A 16,666-nucleotide genomic window follows, 5' to 3' on the forward strand; every position below is an offset into this window, starting at 1 on the left:
ACTACTACTGTAGCTCATGCGCATCTATTTCTAAGCATTGTATATTCAGGTCCTCCTGCAGAGTAGTGAGGACCTCGAACGAATCTTCAAATAGCTTGGTATAGTCCTTCACTGTACTATTGATCTCCATTATTCCAGCTGTAATGGTGTTGGCACGTTATTCCTTCACCTCTGGTGAAGTTGAAGGCTGTGCCTTCAATTGGTGCTTGGTTATTTGAAGGTTCAACTCTAGCTGAACCTTGGCCATATCTTCCTTCACCTTGCACACCCCTGCTGCGAGTTTCTTGATGCGCACCTCCACTGGGATGGCTAACTCCGGGACCATCTAGTAGGCGTCATCGACCACCTACACAATCTTTCGGTTCTGCGCCACTACCTCATTGTGCTACAAGCTCAACTGTTCGATATTGATTCGCTGCTTTCTCATGACCTGGAGCATGCGACCCTCCCTGGCTCACAGTTCTGTAGTCACTTCATCTTGCAGAACATAGAGCATCTCCTGAGGGAGTGAAACCATGTTTATTCCAACTCCCTTCAACACACTAACCATAGGCCTGTCGACCTCATTTTATGTAAGCAATGCTCCCTCTAGTAGCACTATAGTGTTGGTCATGCGGGCGCACAACATTTCCTCAACTGCGGCCGTGCCTACTGCGATGCTGGTCGGCAGAGTACTGGCCTCAGGAGTGCGCACTTGCAACTCCTGTATCTGTGCCCGGAGGGTCCCCAACACTATTTGGTTTTGCTTCGTGAACTGTTGGAGGGCCTCCCGGTTTCATATTTTACAATTTCCATCTATCTCTTCTAAAAAACACCAAATTCCATTTCACCTAGTGTTTCACTATCAACCTTGTCATCCTCATGGAAATTAACTATCATTCCTTTAGAAATGCACATGCTTGTTCCCATGCATTATGTTTAAGATAAACCTTTGTACATATGAATCTAACCCCATCTTGGGGAATATTTATGGCATGATTATGACAGTGAGGTTCCAAATCTGATTCTAGCTAAATCTCATAAGATTCGAATGCACCCCCTAGTGTATGCTCAAATCTTGTTGGATGTGGTAGAGGAGCATCATGTTTTAATACCTTCTCAATTTTAACCACTATGCATCGACTCCCATGACCTTGGTCTTATTTTTCCTTTATTAACTTTATTCCATGAACTTTTAACTCAGGGTTGTTATAGACCCCCCCCGTTAGGGGAACACCATCGTCACTGTTCTATGCCACCTATGAAAAAGAAGTTTGTTGAAAAGAAAAATGTATTGCCGATGGAGATTTATAACTTAGAACGATGCAGTATTTACAATGAACAACCTACTCAAAAGCAAAACCATAATGGCAAACATGAAAACAACACTGCTTATTAGAGCTTTATAACGTAGCTCATTCTGGTATTTATAATAAAAACCATAGATAAATATGTACATATACCAAAAACGCATTTGCCTCCATTGCATATAATGAAGGATACATATCTTGCATCTAATCAACCATCTCCCATGTAGCTTCATCATGCACAAATTGCTTCCTTCCAATGCATTTTAACTTGCTCGGTTGCTCTATTTCAAAGCATGAGTTGTTTCCACTACAACACGAAACGAGTTTCCTTCTGGGATTCTCCTTCTATCTCCACATGCATTATTGACCAATCAATCACATGATCAACATATTTCACACATATTTTAAGCAATGAAACATGGAAAACATCATGGACTTTCACTGTCGGAGGTAGTGTAAGTTTGTAGGCCACTAGCCCAATCCTCTCAAGGATCTCGAAAGGCCCACAATACTGAGGTGATAACTTGGAACATGATCCAATCCTAAAGGATATCTTCTTGGGATTGATGCATAAGTACACATGATCCACACCCTAAAACTCCTTAAATTCCCTATGATAATCAGCGTAACTCTTCTATCGATTTGGTGCTACCTTTAGATTCCTCTTAATAACCTACATTTCTTTTTCCATCTCTACCATCATATCCGGTACAATCAGTACCCTATTCACTAGATCACTCCAACTGATGGGAGTATTACAACTATGTCAATGGATGCCTCAAATGGACTCATCCTCATTGACTCCTGATAACCATTTTTGTAAGAAAACTCCATTTGGGGATTATACTCCTCCCACCTCCTTTGTCGGTGAATGACGTACGTGCTCAACATATCCTCCAATATTCTGTTGACCCTCTCTATGTGTCTATATGTTTGTGGAGATAAGTTTTACTAAATGCCAAGTTTGTATCCAAATATGCAAACAACTCCTTCTAAAACCTGGAAGTAAAATTTCAATCCTTTTTTGAAATTATCTTCTTAGGAATACCATGCAATCTCACTATCTCCGTGATGAAAACCTGAGCTACCTTGCTCGTTGAATAAGTAGTCTTCACTAGAATGAAGTGAGATACCTTGCTCAGCCTATCAACCATAACCATGATGGAATCATGTTGCTTTAGTGTACTCGACAAACCTGTAATGAAATACATGGAAATGACCTCCCATTTCCACTTTGGAATCAGAATAGGTTTTAACAAACCAACTGGGTGCTTATACTCAACTTTCACCTACTGATAGTCTAGACATATAGCAACAAACTCTACCACTTCCTTCTTCAAATTTGGCCAATAGTAGAACTTCTTCACAACTGTCAACTTATTCTGATATCCTGGGTGACCTGCATAGAACTTGACATGAAACTCCCTCAATATAGTATTCTTGATATCACTGTCATATGGCACATAGATCTTGTCCCTAAATCTCACCAATCCATTTGTCATGAGATGATAATCCACATCCTATTCACCTATACCCTGCTGCTATAACCTATGCCTAAGCTCCTTGAATCTGTCATCTTGTTCTCCTACCTATGAGATATGATCTTGTAAATATGTTCCATAAGAGCTCACAACTGCAACGTGGTTTACCTGCACTCTTCTACTGAGAGAATCTGCAACCCTATTCTCCTTTCCTTTAATGTATCTGATCTCAAAGTCAAAATCACTAAGGGTAGCCAACCATCTATCTTTCTTGGAATTTAAATTATGTTGGTAAAATAGATGCCTCAATACACTATGGTCACTCATAAAAATAAATCGTTTGCCAAGAAGATAATGCCTCCACATATTCAAGGCATGAATAATAGCTGCCAACTCAAGATCATGAGTCACATAGTTCTTCTTGTACTCATTCAGTTTCCTTGAGTTGTAACAAACCACCCATTCTTCCTACATCATGACTCCACCAAATCCTCTCTTGCAAGCATTCCTACAACAGAAACTCTTTATCTAGATCTAAAATCTTTAGAATTGGAGCATGTGTAAGAAACTACTTCAATATGTTAAAACTAGGTGCACATTCTTTTTTCCTTTTGAATTTCTTTCCTTTCCTCTGTAATGATGTAATAGGATATGAAATCCACGATAAGTTTTTGATGAACCTACTATAGAAACCTGCTAACCCCATGAATGATCTGACCTCATTCACATTTCTAGGAGCTTCCCATTCCATGATAGTTCTTGTATTTTCCAAATCCATTGATATGATTTCCTTGGAGAAAAAATGTCCCAAGTAATGTACCTTTGTCTAAAAAAACTACACATACTAAGCTTTACATACAACTGATGGTCTCTTAGAAATCTCAATACTACTACTAAATGTTCGACATGCTATTCCTCATTCATAGAATATATCAATATATCATTAATGAATACAATCACAAACTTGTTCAAGTAAGGACACAAAAAAATATTCATCAAGCACATGAAAGTATCTCAAGCATTAGTCAAACTGAAAGGAACCACAACAAACTCATAAATCCCATCCCTGGTTTGGAAAGAAATCTTGTAGATATCCTATTCTTTGAGGCACACTTGATGGTATCCTGATCTCAAGTCAATTTTTGAGAATATTGTTTCTCCCTTCAACTGATTAAACATGTCATCAATCCTTCGAAATGGATATGTGTTCTTTGTCATCACCTTGTTAAAATTCCTATAATAAATACACAACTTAAGAGTATTATCCTTATTATTTACAAACAATACCAGTGCACCTCAAGGCGACACACTTGGCCTAATGTATCCCTTGTCAAGAACTTCCTTCAACTGAAGCTTCAAATCTACTAATTCCAGAGTGCTCATCCTATAAGGTGCCTTTGATGTTGGTGCTACTCCTCATACCAACTCAATAGAAAATTTCTCTTCCCTATGGGGAAGAAAATCTGCAATGTCTACTAGAAATACATCCTGAAATTGCTGCAAGGAAGGGTACCTCTTGAGGACTTCCACATCCTCAACATACCTACTCTTGTAACTAGAAATATGGACTACAAATAATACACACCCCTTCCTACAATTGCACTTAGGTTGCATAGATGTAACTAAGATCCGCGATGTAGGATTTTTCTTTCCCTACAAGATTCTCTTTTCCCCATTATCATCCAGGCACTCAATATCATAACAATCCACCTTAGTCCCATGAAGATACAACTAATCCATACCTAGAAGCATAGTATATGATCCCAGTGGAAGCATGTTTAGATGTGCCTATGTAGGCATACCATTCAACTCAAATGCAGAAGCTCTTACACAATAATGAACTCTTTTCCTTATACCTATAACCAACTGCACCAACCAAGACTTTGCATGCATTTCTTTTCTCAAATCACACTTATCGACCAGGTCAGGGTTAACATAACTATAATTTGATACAAGGTCAATCAAAGTAGAAACAAATCGATCACAGAGTTTACCTTCCATCTCAATAATAGTTTCTTGGTGCTCCACCTACCTGTTATCCATTGCTCCATAGATCTGAGGAATGAATTTTCCAACATCCCCAACTGTTTGTGCTTCCTGAGCACTGTAGATCTGAGGCTTGACACCCTGGCACATTAGACAATCCTTCTTGTTGTGATATTTGCCAAAATCTAGCACTGCCACAATCGTCTACCATCACCTCTATTCTTTTGTTCTCTACACTGATACCCATGCCCCTTCTCAGTTGCATTAAACTTCTTATAAGGAACAACATTCTCTTTCTCACCTAAGACCTGAGATCTTACCCACTTCGGTGGCTAGTTCCATTTATCTTTCTCATTCCCCTTCAAATCATGCTTAGGCTCAACTTAACACTTTGATTTCTAATAAAAATTCTTTAGTTTTCTGATGGATTCCTCGAGTGATCAAGGCTCATCAAACTCAATCTTGTCTATATATTCTACTGGTAACCCACTGATGGACCTTTGAATATTTTCTTTCTCATCCTTGAGGTAAGGAACATACCTCAAAATATCTAGGAACTTGCTAGTAAACTCATAATCTATAATAGAACCCATCTACAGATCATAGAAATCCTTAGCTTTGTCATCATAATATCTCTCAGATATGTACTTCTTCTTGAAGAGTCTTTTAAAATCATCCCAAATCAACTCTTCTTCTCAAATGCCTCTGAAATTATTCACATCTTCCCACAATATATTTTCTTTCACTTTAAGACCGAAGGTAGCTGTTTTAGCTTTAATGTTCTTTGAATAGTTGTGAAATATGGAGAATTTATTCATCCCAAGAAACCATGCCTCTGCATCTTCTGGGTTATTCATCTCTCTATCAAATGTAGGAGGCTTGAATTTATTGAAATCCTTAGGAAATTACTCATTCCTCCCATAAGGATGATATCAGGGACAATGGTGATTATGTCTCCTAGATGAGGAACTAGAATGAAACCCATACATACCAGTCATCCTGTTAGGTGTACCCAATTATCTGCCACCTATGAGTGTCCCCTCTATCTGACCTATATCCTAACCGAGACCTACTACCATATGAGCCATTAGTACTCTTTTCACGTTCTTGACTAATCCTTAGCTATCCCTGTCTTTGAAAGTCTAAAAAAATCTAAAGGATGACTACATTGACCCCACCTAATTTTTATAGGCCTCAACCAACTTGTCATTATCTTCCTTGCAACTTTTGATATCTACCTTTAAACACCTCAATGTATTTTCTATATTAGGAGAATACTCATCTCCTTGTTGCTCAACTTATTTGTAGGTAGAGTCATGTGAACTATAGTCCACCATTTTTCTCATCATTTTTTATTCTATTCTTCCTATAACCATGCCATGTTAGATAAACCAAATAGATACCACAATCAAAATCATACCTCAATGATGTTAAGGGAGGCTTTCTCATCTACAAAATAAATCCAAATTAGCATGATACCAGTATAATCATAATCATATCAATATGCTAACATCTTGCATGACAATACCAACTTCATATTGTTAGATCATGCACGATAACCAAACCATGATAATTCATGCGTAACAAAATGCATCTAGCCCATCTGGTTCAAGTGTTTGAACCATGCTCTGATACCAATTTGTAACCACAACAATGTAAACTTTGAAATGGTAACTATAAACCCAAAACGAGAACTCTGGCCAAAAAACACCGAAAAAACATCAAAAACAATGCTAAAAACGAAAAGTGTGTATACTGGAACGATGATTTTATTTTTTAAGAATCAATTTTGAACATGTTTTAAAAATGGCAGTGACTACGAAATTTAATACGAAATTTTTGTGCAAAATGTAGCTTCAAAACAAAAAGTGATGATACTGGAACGATGATTTTTTTTTAGGGTCAATTTTCAAACTTTTAAAAAAATGCTAGTAAAACCAAAATTTTATGTGCCAAACAAAGTTGTTTATGAGGAAAAAAACACATTAATGTTTTTGGTAGAATATCATTTTTCTTTTCTAAGTATACATTCAACATGTTCTCAACCATAACATCAACATCAATGGTGCTATGTTTTTTTTTGTTTCAATCCCACCATCTACTTCATGAGTAACATATTTCAATCTCTTGATGTCAAACACCATCCATTGAATTAATGGTCGGATCAATAATCAAAATCTATTGCACGTGACAAGCTCCTATAATCTCTTATATAGAATCTACTTTGTATATCAATGTTGTGTCATGAGCTTTCAATTTGGCTATTCATTTCACGTTTACTGGTCTCTAAGTGAATTTACCAATTATTAACAAGTGATATAGAGGTAATTACATACTATAATTGGCTCAATTAAACTAGTCAACAGTTAATACTAATATGTACAATAGTTTAAAATCAATTTAACAATTAAAAATTCTTACAATGATAAAACTAGTTTTTTATGTCTGCAAAAATTCAATTCAACAAATATACTATTTGTAGAAAATAAATCTATTACTAGGGCTACAATGTTGCTATATAAATTTACTACAACTACTTTTTATGAAATAATTGCAAGGGCTATTGAAAGAAACAAGGTATAACCACTAGGAAGAAAATAAGGTATACTTATGATCCTAACTTTTAAAAGATAACATATGTATACTTATGAGCCTAACTTTTAAAAGATATTCACATATTTAACTCTTACATAGTTAACATTTAACCATGTATACTTATGAGCCTAACTTTTAAAAGATATTCACATCTCTTACATATCTAATATTTAACCATCTAACACTTATACATTGACCCCATACTAAGTTCTCAAACTAAATTGTAGAGAGGCTCATACTTTAGGGACATAACAACATTTTACAGCATACTTTAGAGATGTACAACATTTTGGCGAATTCCTCGGGGCCTCTGACCTCTAGGAGTATAACAACATTTTTCCTAATTCCATAAACCAAATCCAACTATTAGATATAATAATTATTCATATAATCACCATAACAATTATGAGTCTTATAAAACTAATACTCCTCTTCATCTTTACTAAATTATACTATTTTTTAAAATATAATTAGAATTCAATCTAAAAAAACATGAAAAAGAAATGAACATGGAAAAAAAAGGTATTAATAAAATTTGCCATATCCATAGGACTTCACTTTTCTTTAAAATGAAAAAACCTTTGATATAACCATAAAATATGGTATAAATAAAAACTCAATTCTTATTTAAAATGGATCAGGCGTTATGTTGAAACAAAAAGAGAGGGTATAAATAAAACTGGCATCTCCATGTGTAACCACAATCTAATTTAAAGCCTTAAATGGAACCATATGGAAAGGGTAATGATAAAACTTTTCACCATGTTCAATCCCTTATGGAACCATGAATAAAGAGGAAAATAAAACTTGCTATTGCTCTTATGTTTTTTTTTTCAATCCCACCATCTACTTCATGAGTAACATATTTCAATCTCTTCATGTCAAACACCATCCATTGAATTAATGGTCGGATCAATAATCCAAATCTATTGCACGTGACAAGCTCCTACAATCTCTTATATAAAATCTACTTTATATATCAATGTTGTGTCATGAGCTTTCAATTTGGCTATTCATTTCACGTTTACTGGTCTCTAAGTGAATTTACCAATTATTAACAATTACCAATTATTAACAATTACCAATTATTAGACAACATCTATTAATGTAAATGACATATAAAGATATAAGCATTTTCCACATGACAACATCTCTACCATACTTAACTATAAATGCATCTCACTACTCTTTATCGGCAAAGTGTGATAAATTTATTGCGTCCTCATCATGAGCTTGTGATATGATCTTGGTATTGTGCTTATCCTCTGCGATGAATTCTCTTTGATTGTTAACTGATCTTGAGTTAACATGGTAAATAGAGAGCCATGTTTTTCATGAATGTTTCGGAGGCCATCCAATGCACCAAATACATAATTTATACCTTTGAACTGGTTGAGAGCACTAACTCCAGGCCGCCTTTAATAATCATCGGCTATTGACCACCTTTATGTTATTGTGAGTAACATGAAGAGCAGGAAAACTTGACAAGCATACCTGACATTAAAGTTAATTTAAAATACTTTATCAATATTTCTTTGAATAGGTACCCATCTATTGAATGATACCATACCACTTCCGCTGCTCAATGCCTTAGCAACAAAGTTCTTCGTGGATAACTATACACATTTTTTTTTATTGATGCATTATATTTGTTCTACCATTTCGTGTACAGGTAAATGTGAAGTGGTGACTACCTGACTTATAATAGTGATTCTCAGATACGGCGGGTGGTGGGGTGATTCTCAGAATTGCCCAGCCACCGGGGCGATGGCTGGGCGATTCTGAGAATCGCCCCACCACCCGGCGATTCTCAGAATCGCCCCAATCACTATTATAACTGAAATTATGGTATGAGTTTTTCACTTTAATGTATATGGAGTGAAGGTAATAGTATGGAACTGTGTATACATATATCGAACTGTGGAAGCATAGATATCCTATCCAAGTAATGATATCGAACCCTCTACCCTCTCTGAACTTCTAATCTCTGTTATAGCACCGACAACTTGTTCTCTTAAATCCAAACTTTTGTTTCATCATCGAGAGCTTAATTTGTGACATCCGAACTCCATTTTAGATGTATTTGAACCTGCATCTCACTACTCTTTATCGGCAAAGTGTGACAAATTTATTGCGTCCTCATCATGAGCTTGTGATATGATCTTGGTATTGTGTGATAAATTTATTGCATCATCATCATGAGCTTGTGATATGATCTTGGTATTGTGCTTATCCTCTGCGATGAATTCTCTTTGATTGTTAACTGATCTTGAGTTAACATGGTATATAGAGAGCCATGTTTTTCATGAATGTTTCGGAGGCCATCCAATGCACCAAATACATAATTTATACCTTTGAACTGGTTGAGAGCACTAACTCCAGGCCGCCTTTAATAATCATCGGTTATTGACCACCTTTATATTATTGTAAGTAACATGAAGAGCAGGAAAACTTGACAAGTATACCTGACATTAAAGTTAATTTAAAATACTTTATCAATATTTACTTGAATAGGTACCCATCTATTGAACGATACCATACCACTTCTGCTGCTCAATGCCTTAGCAAAAAGTTCTTCGTGGATAACTATACACTTTTTTATTTATTGATGCATTATATTTGTTCTACCATTTCGTGTACAGGTAAATGTGAAGTGGTGACTACCTGACTTATAATAGTGATTCTCAGATACGGCGGGTGGTGGGGCGATTATGAGAATCACCCAGCCACCGCCCACCACTCGGTGGTGGCTGGGTGATTCTGAGAATCGCCCCACCACCCGTTTCTTTGAATAGGTACCCATCTATTGAACGATACCATACCACTTCCGCTGCTCAATGCCTTAGCAACAAAGTTCTTCGTGGATAACTATACACTTTTTTTTTTTTATTGATGCATTATATTTGTTCTACCATTTCGTGTACAAGTAAATGTGAAGTGGTGACTACCTGACTACAGGTAAATTTATGGCATCCTCATCATGAGCTTGTGATATGATATTGGTATTGTGCTTATCCTCTACGATGAATTCTCTTTGATTGTTAACTGATCTTGAGTTAACATGGTAAATAGAGAGCCATATTTTTCATGAATGTTTCGGAGGCTATCCAATGCACCAAATACATAATTTATACCTTTGAACTGGTTGAGAGCACTAACTCCAGGCCGCCTTTAATAATCATCGGTTATTGACCACCTTTATATTATTGTGAGTAACATGAAGAACAGGAAAACTTGACAAGCATACCTGACATTAAAGTTAATTTAAAATACTTTATCAATATTTCTTTGGATAGGTACCCATCTATTGAACGATACCATACCACTTCCGCTGCTCAATGCCTTAGCAACAAAGTTCTTCATGGATAACTATACACTTTTTTATTTATTGATGCATTATATTTGTTCTACCATTTCGTGTACAGGTAAATGTGAAGTGGTGACTACCTGACTTATAATAGTGATTCTCAGATACGACGGGTGGTGGGGCGATTCTCAGAATCGCCCCAATCACTATTATCACTGAAATTATGGTATGAGTTTTTCACTTTAATGTATATGGAGTGAAGGTAATAGTATGGAACTGTGTATACATATATCAAACTGTGGAAGCATAGATATCCTATCCAAGTAATGATATCGAACCCTCTACCCTCTCTGAACTTCTAATCTCTGTTATAGCACCGAAGACTTGTTCTCTTAAATCCAAACTTTTCTTTCATTATCGAGAGCTTAATTTGTGACATCCGAACTCCATTTCAGATGTATTTGAACCTGCATCTCACTACTCTTTATTGGCAAAGTGTGATAAATTTATTGCGTCCTCGTCATGAGCTTGTGATATGATCTTGGTATTGTGTGATAAATTTATTGCGTCCTCATCGTGAGCTTGTGATATGATCTTGGTATTGTGCTTATCCTTTCCGATGAATTCTCTTTGATTGTTAACTGATCTTGAGTTAACATGGTAAATAGAGAGCCATGTTTTTCATGAATGTTTTGGAGGCCATCCAATGCACCAAATACATAATTTATACCTTTGAACTAGTTGAGAGCACTAACTTCAGGCCGCCTTTAATAATCATCGGTTATTGACCACCTTTATATTATTGTGAGTATCATGAAGAGCAGGAAAACTTGACAAGCATACCTGACATTAAAGTTAATTTAAAATACTTTATCAATATTTCTTTGAATAGGTAACCATCTATTGAATGATACCATACCACTTCCGCTGCTCAATGCCTTAGCAACAAAGTTCTTCGTGGATAAATATACACTTCTTTTTTTTATTGATGCATTATATTTATTTTACCATTTCGTGTACAGGTAAATGTGAAGTGGTGACTACCTGACTTATAATAGTGATTCTCAAAATCGCTGGGTGGTGGAGCGATTCTCAGAATCACCCAGCCACCGCCCGACCACCACCCGGGTGGTGGCGGGGCGGTGGTTGGGCGATTCTGAGAATCGCCCCACCACCCATTTCTTTGAATAGGTACCCATCTATTGAACGATACCATACCACTTCCGCTGCGCAATGCCTTAGCAATAAAGTTCTTCGTGGATAACTATACACTTTTTTTTTTATTGATGCATTATATTTGTTCTACCATTTCGTGTACAGGTAAATGTGAAGTGGTGACTACCTGACTTATAATAGTGATTCTCAGATACGGTGGGTGGTGGGGCGATTCTCAGAATCGCCCAGCCACCGGGGCGGTGGCTGGGCGATTCTGAGAATCGTCCCACCACCAGGTGATTCTCATAATCGCCCCAATCACTATTATCACTGAAAGTATGGTATGAGTTTTTCACTTTAATGTATATGGAGTGAAGGTAATAGTATGGAATTGTGTATACATAATATCGAACTGTGGAAGCATAGATATCCTATCCAAGTAATGATATCGAACCCTCTGCCCTCTCTGAACTTCTAATCTCTGTTATAGCACCGACGACTTGTTCTCTTAAATCCAAACTTTTGTTTCATCATCGAGAGCTTAATTTGTGACATCCGAACTCCATTTCAGATGTATTCGAACCTGTCCTTCTGAGATTTATGTGAGATTTTCTCTGAACTGTGGAGCGATGTATAGCCTTTACCAAGATGTAGAGACTGTGCCACGAAATGAAGAGACTGTGATACTATAGTTTGACGGCTCTTGGATGGTAATTCACCAAAGTATCCAAGTGAAAGAAAGGCTTGCAAAGTCTATTTTCAGTGATAATAGTGATTGGGGCGATTCAGGGTAATTCACCAAAGTATCCAAGTGAAAGAAAGGCTTGCAAAGTCTATTTTCGGTGATAATAGTGATTGGGGCGATTCTCAGAATCGCCCCAATCACTATTATCACCGAAAATAGACTTTGCAAGCCTTTCTTTCACTTGGATACTTTGGTGAATTACCATCCAAGAGTCGTCAAACTATAGTATCACCGAGCCTATGTTATGAAACCAACTCAAGAAAAGATAGAAAAGATAGATCAACGCCTTAGAATTCAACCTCTTCGAGGGGGCAACCTCCTTTACATTACATAAATGAACAATTCTTTGATGATTCAAATGACAAAACCTCCTTTCTATATATAGGACTCTAAGGAGTCACAATATAATCTAGCCGACCTAACAATAATAATATAAAGCCACAAAAATAATAATAGAGGGATTCTATGGGGCACAGAAATAACAATATGGGGGTAATAGGGGCACAACAATATAAATAAGGGGTATAACTATAATAGTAATGGGGTAATCACTAGTATTATAGGGACCCAACATGCCCCTCTCCTTCAGAAAAGTGTTGTCCTCAACGCTTGAGTAATTCTGGATACTTCTGCATAAAATTCTCATCCTCCCATGTGGAATCTTCAGTGGATAAGTTCTTCCACTTGATAAGATACTCTGAAATTGATCGATTTCGTAGCTGTCGAGTTCTTGTTTCTGTGACTGCTTCCAGTTCCAATATAATTTTTCCTTCCTCGTCAAGTTCTGGCAATATTGTTTGAATTGGGAGCTTGTCGCCTATAACCTTTTTTAAACATGAAACATGGAAAACTAGGTGCAATCGAGAGGCTGTAGGAAGCTCCAATTTGTATGCCATAGTACCAATCTTTTGCAACACCTTGTACGGACCATAATACTTTGGTGATAGTTTATTATCCTTCTTAGCTTGCTTTAGGGACATTTGCTTATATGGTTGTAGCCGTAGGAATACCCAATCACCTACATCAAAACTTCTTTCACTGCGATGTTGATCTGCCTGTTGTTTCATTCTATTTTGTGCCAACATGAGGTTATCCTTTAAGAGTTGGAGGACTTGTTGTTGATGTTCGATGTGATGTTCCACTGCCTGAACCTTAGAATTTTCTCTTAAATATGATGTGATGGATGGTGGTTGATACCCATAAAGTGCCATAAATGGGGTCATTTTTGTTGCTGTATGGAAGGAAGTGTTATACCACCATTCAGCCAGAGGCAACCATTTGACCCATTGTGTCTGTTTATCAGATACAAAGCAACGAAGATATCCTTCCAAACATTTGTTTACTATCTCAGTTTGCCCATCAGATTGAGGATGATAAGATGAGCTATGAGCTAACTGAGTACCAAGACAAGAAAATAATTTTGTCCAAAAATTTCCAGTGAAAATGGGATCTCTGTCACTTACAATAATCTTTGGGTTTCCATGTAGCTTTTGAACTGTTTCCATAAATGTAGTAGAAACTGTACTGGCTTTAAATGGGTGTGATAATGCACAAAAGTGTGCATACTTGGTAAGTCTGTCAACTACCACCATGATGACACTCTTTCCCTCAGACTTGGGTAAACCTGTGATAAAATCCATTGAAACCTCCTCCCAACATTGGCTTGGAATGGATAATAGTTGTAATAGACTCGGTGTCTTAATTTCTTCAACTTTATTTTGTTGGCAAACCAAACATTCTGCCACAAACTTTTGAATATCTGATTTAAGGCCATCCCAAAAAAATTCCTTCTTAACCCTGTGGTAAGTTTTTAAAAATCCTGAGTGCCCTCCTAAGGGAGAAGTGTGCAATTCCATAAGAATCTTTTGTTTTAGCTGGGAATTCTTACAGAGGTATAAGCGATCTTTGTACCATAACGAATCATTTTTCCAGCTAAATGTATCAGAAGTACTGGAATCTTGTTGTAGCTTTCGAATAAGTGCCCACACTTCTTCATCATTCTTCCATTCCTCCCTTGCTTCGTTTATCCAATCTGGTTGGATAATATAAATGGCACACAACAATGCTTCCACATCCTCATCCTTTCTTGAGAGTGCATCTGCCACCACATTTTGCTTCCCTTTTTTGTAGATGATTTCAAAGTCATAACCCAACATCTTTGTGACCCACTTTTGTTGCTCTTCAGAGGATAATCTTTGTTCTAAAAAGTATTTAAGGCTATCATGATCTGTTTTTACCTTGAAGTGTCTTCCCATTAGGTAGGGTCGCCATTTCTTAAGTGCATGGAGTATTGCCAACATTTCCTTCTCATAAATAGCTTTTCTTAGAAACTTTCCCTTGATTGGACGACTTTCAAAAGCAATGGGTCTTTCATCTTGCATTAGAACAACACCAATTCCATTTCCTGAAGCATCACATTCCACAATAAAGGTTTTTGTGAAGTCCGGTGTAGCTAAGACTGGTGCTTGGCACATTGCCTCTTTAAGATGTTCAAAGGCCTTTGTTGCTTCCGGAGTCCATGAAAATGAATCTTTCTTCAATAATGTTGTTAGAGGTGCTGCTATTCTCCCATAATTCTTAACAAACTTGCGATAATACCCTGTCAACCCAAGAAATCCTCGCAGATGCTTTATGGATGTGGGGATTTTCCATTCCTTAATGGCTTTAATTTTGCTAGGGTCTACCTTAACTCCTTCATGAGATACAATATGACCCAAATATTCCACCTCTTGGACTCCAAAGAAACATTTGGATCTTTTTGCATATAATTGTTTCTCCTCCAATAGTTGTAGCACCCTGTCAACATGTTCAACATGATCCTTCCAAGACTTACTGTAGATTAGTATATCATCAAAAAATACTAACACAAATTTTCTAAGGAATGGTTTGAAAATTGAATTCATCAAACCTTGAAATGTTGAAGGTGCATTGGTAAGGCCAAAAGGCATGACCAAAAATTCATAATGACCCTCATGAGTTCTAAATGTCGTTTTCGGAATGTCTTCAATCTTCATTCTGATTTGATGATATCCCGAACGAAGATCCAACTTGGTGAAGTAAATTGATCCATGCAATTCATCCAGTAATTCATCAATGACAGGAATGGGGAACTTATCTTTAATAGTGAGCTTGTTGAGCTCCCTATAATCTGGACACATGCACCATGATCCATCCTTCTTGTGCACCAATACTACTGGAGCTGAGAAAGAACTTTGACTAGGTTGAATTATACCAGCCTCTAGCATTTCTGCAACCATACGTTCAATTTCACTTTTTTGGACATAGGGATATCTGTACGGCCTGATGTTTGGAGGAACACTTCCTGGAATCAGATGAATAGCATGATCATGATCACGCATAGGTGGGAGACCTTTGGGAGTCTAAATACCTTGGAATGATTGTCCAGGACTTTTTGGAGATCTGGAGAAATAGATGATTCCAATGTGGAAACATCTAGCGAACATAATTGTGCAATTACACCTCTTTGCTCCTTTTTTAGAAGCTTAGTCATGCCATTAGAGCTGATTATCTTTCCTGGTTTCCCTGCAATACCCCTTAATTCAACTTCCTTTCCTTCCGTAGAAAATTTAATGAAAAGTTCTTGAAAATTAAAAGCTATTGTACCCAAGGATTGTAGCCATTGGACTCCTAGTACAACATCGGCACCTCCCATTGGAATGGAAAGCATTGGGCTAGTCAATACATATTCTCCCATGGATAGCTTGATATTATGGCACTTTCCAGAGCAATTTATTGTTCCTCCATTTGCAATCATCACTTGACACTCTGGTGCTGGATATAGGAAGCAATTCAATTCTTTTTCTACCCTACAATGAATAAAATTGTGGGTGCTTCCTGAATCAATCAACACTATTACCTTTTTCTTCTTGATTTGTCCTTCTATCTTGATGGTTTGAGGAGTGGTAATTCCCGCCAATGCATTACAAGATATGGTTGGATTTATTTGTTCTTCATCTAGGCTTTGTTCCTGGAGTATATCTTCTTCTTTTGACCTTTCTTTCTCCTTTTCTTCTTCCTCTTCACAATCTATGTAGAATAATTTCTTCTCAGCACACTTATGACCTTTTGTGTATTTGCTATCACAATT

The sequence above is a fragment of the Pinus tabuliformis genome, chromosome 8 (assembly GCF_031772625.1).
Source record: "Pinus tabuliformis cultivar Carrire ecotype Pingquan chromosome 8, CPIR1, whole genome shotgun sequence".
Lineage (NCBI taxonomy): Eukaryota > Viridiplantae > Streptophyta > Pinopsida > Pinales > Pinaceae > Pinus > Pinus tabuliformis.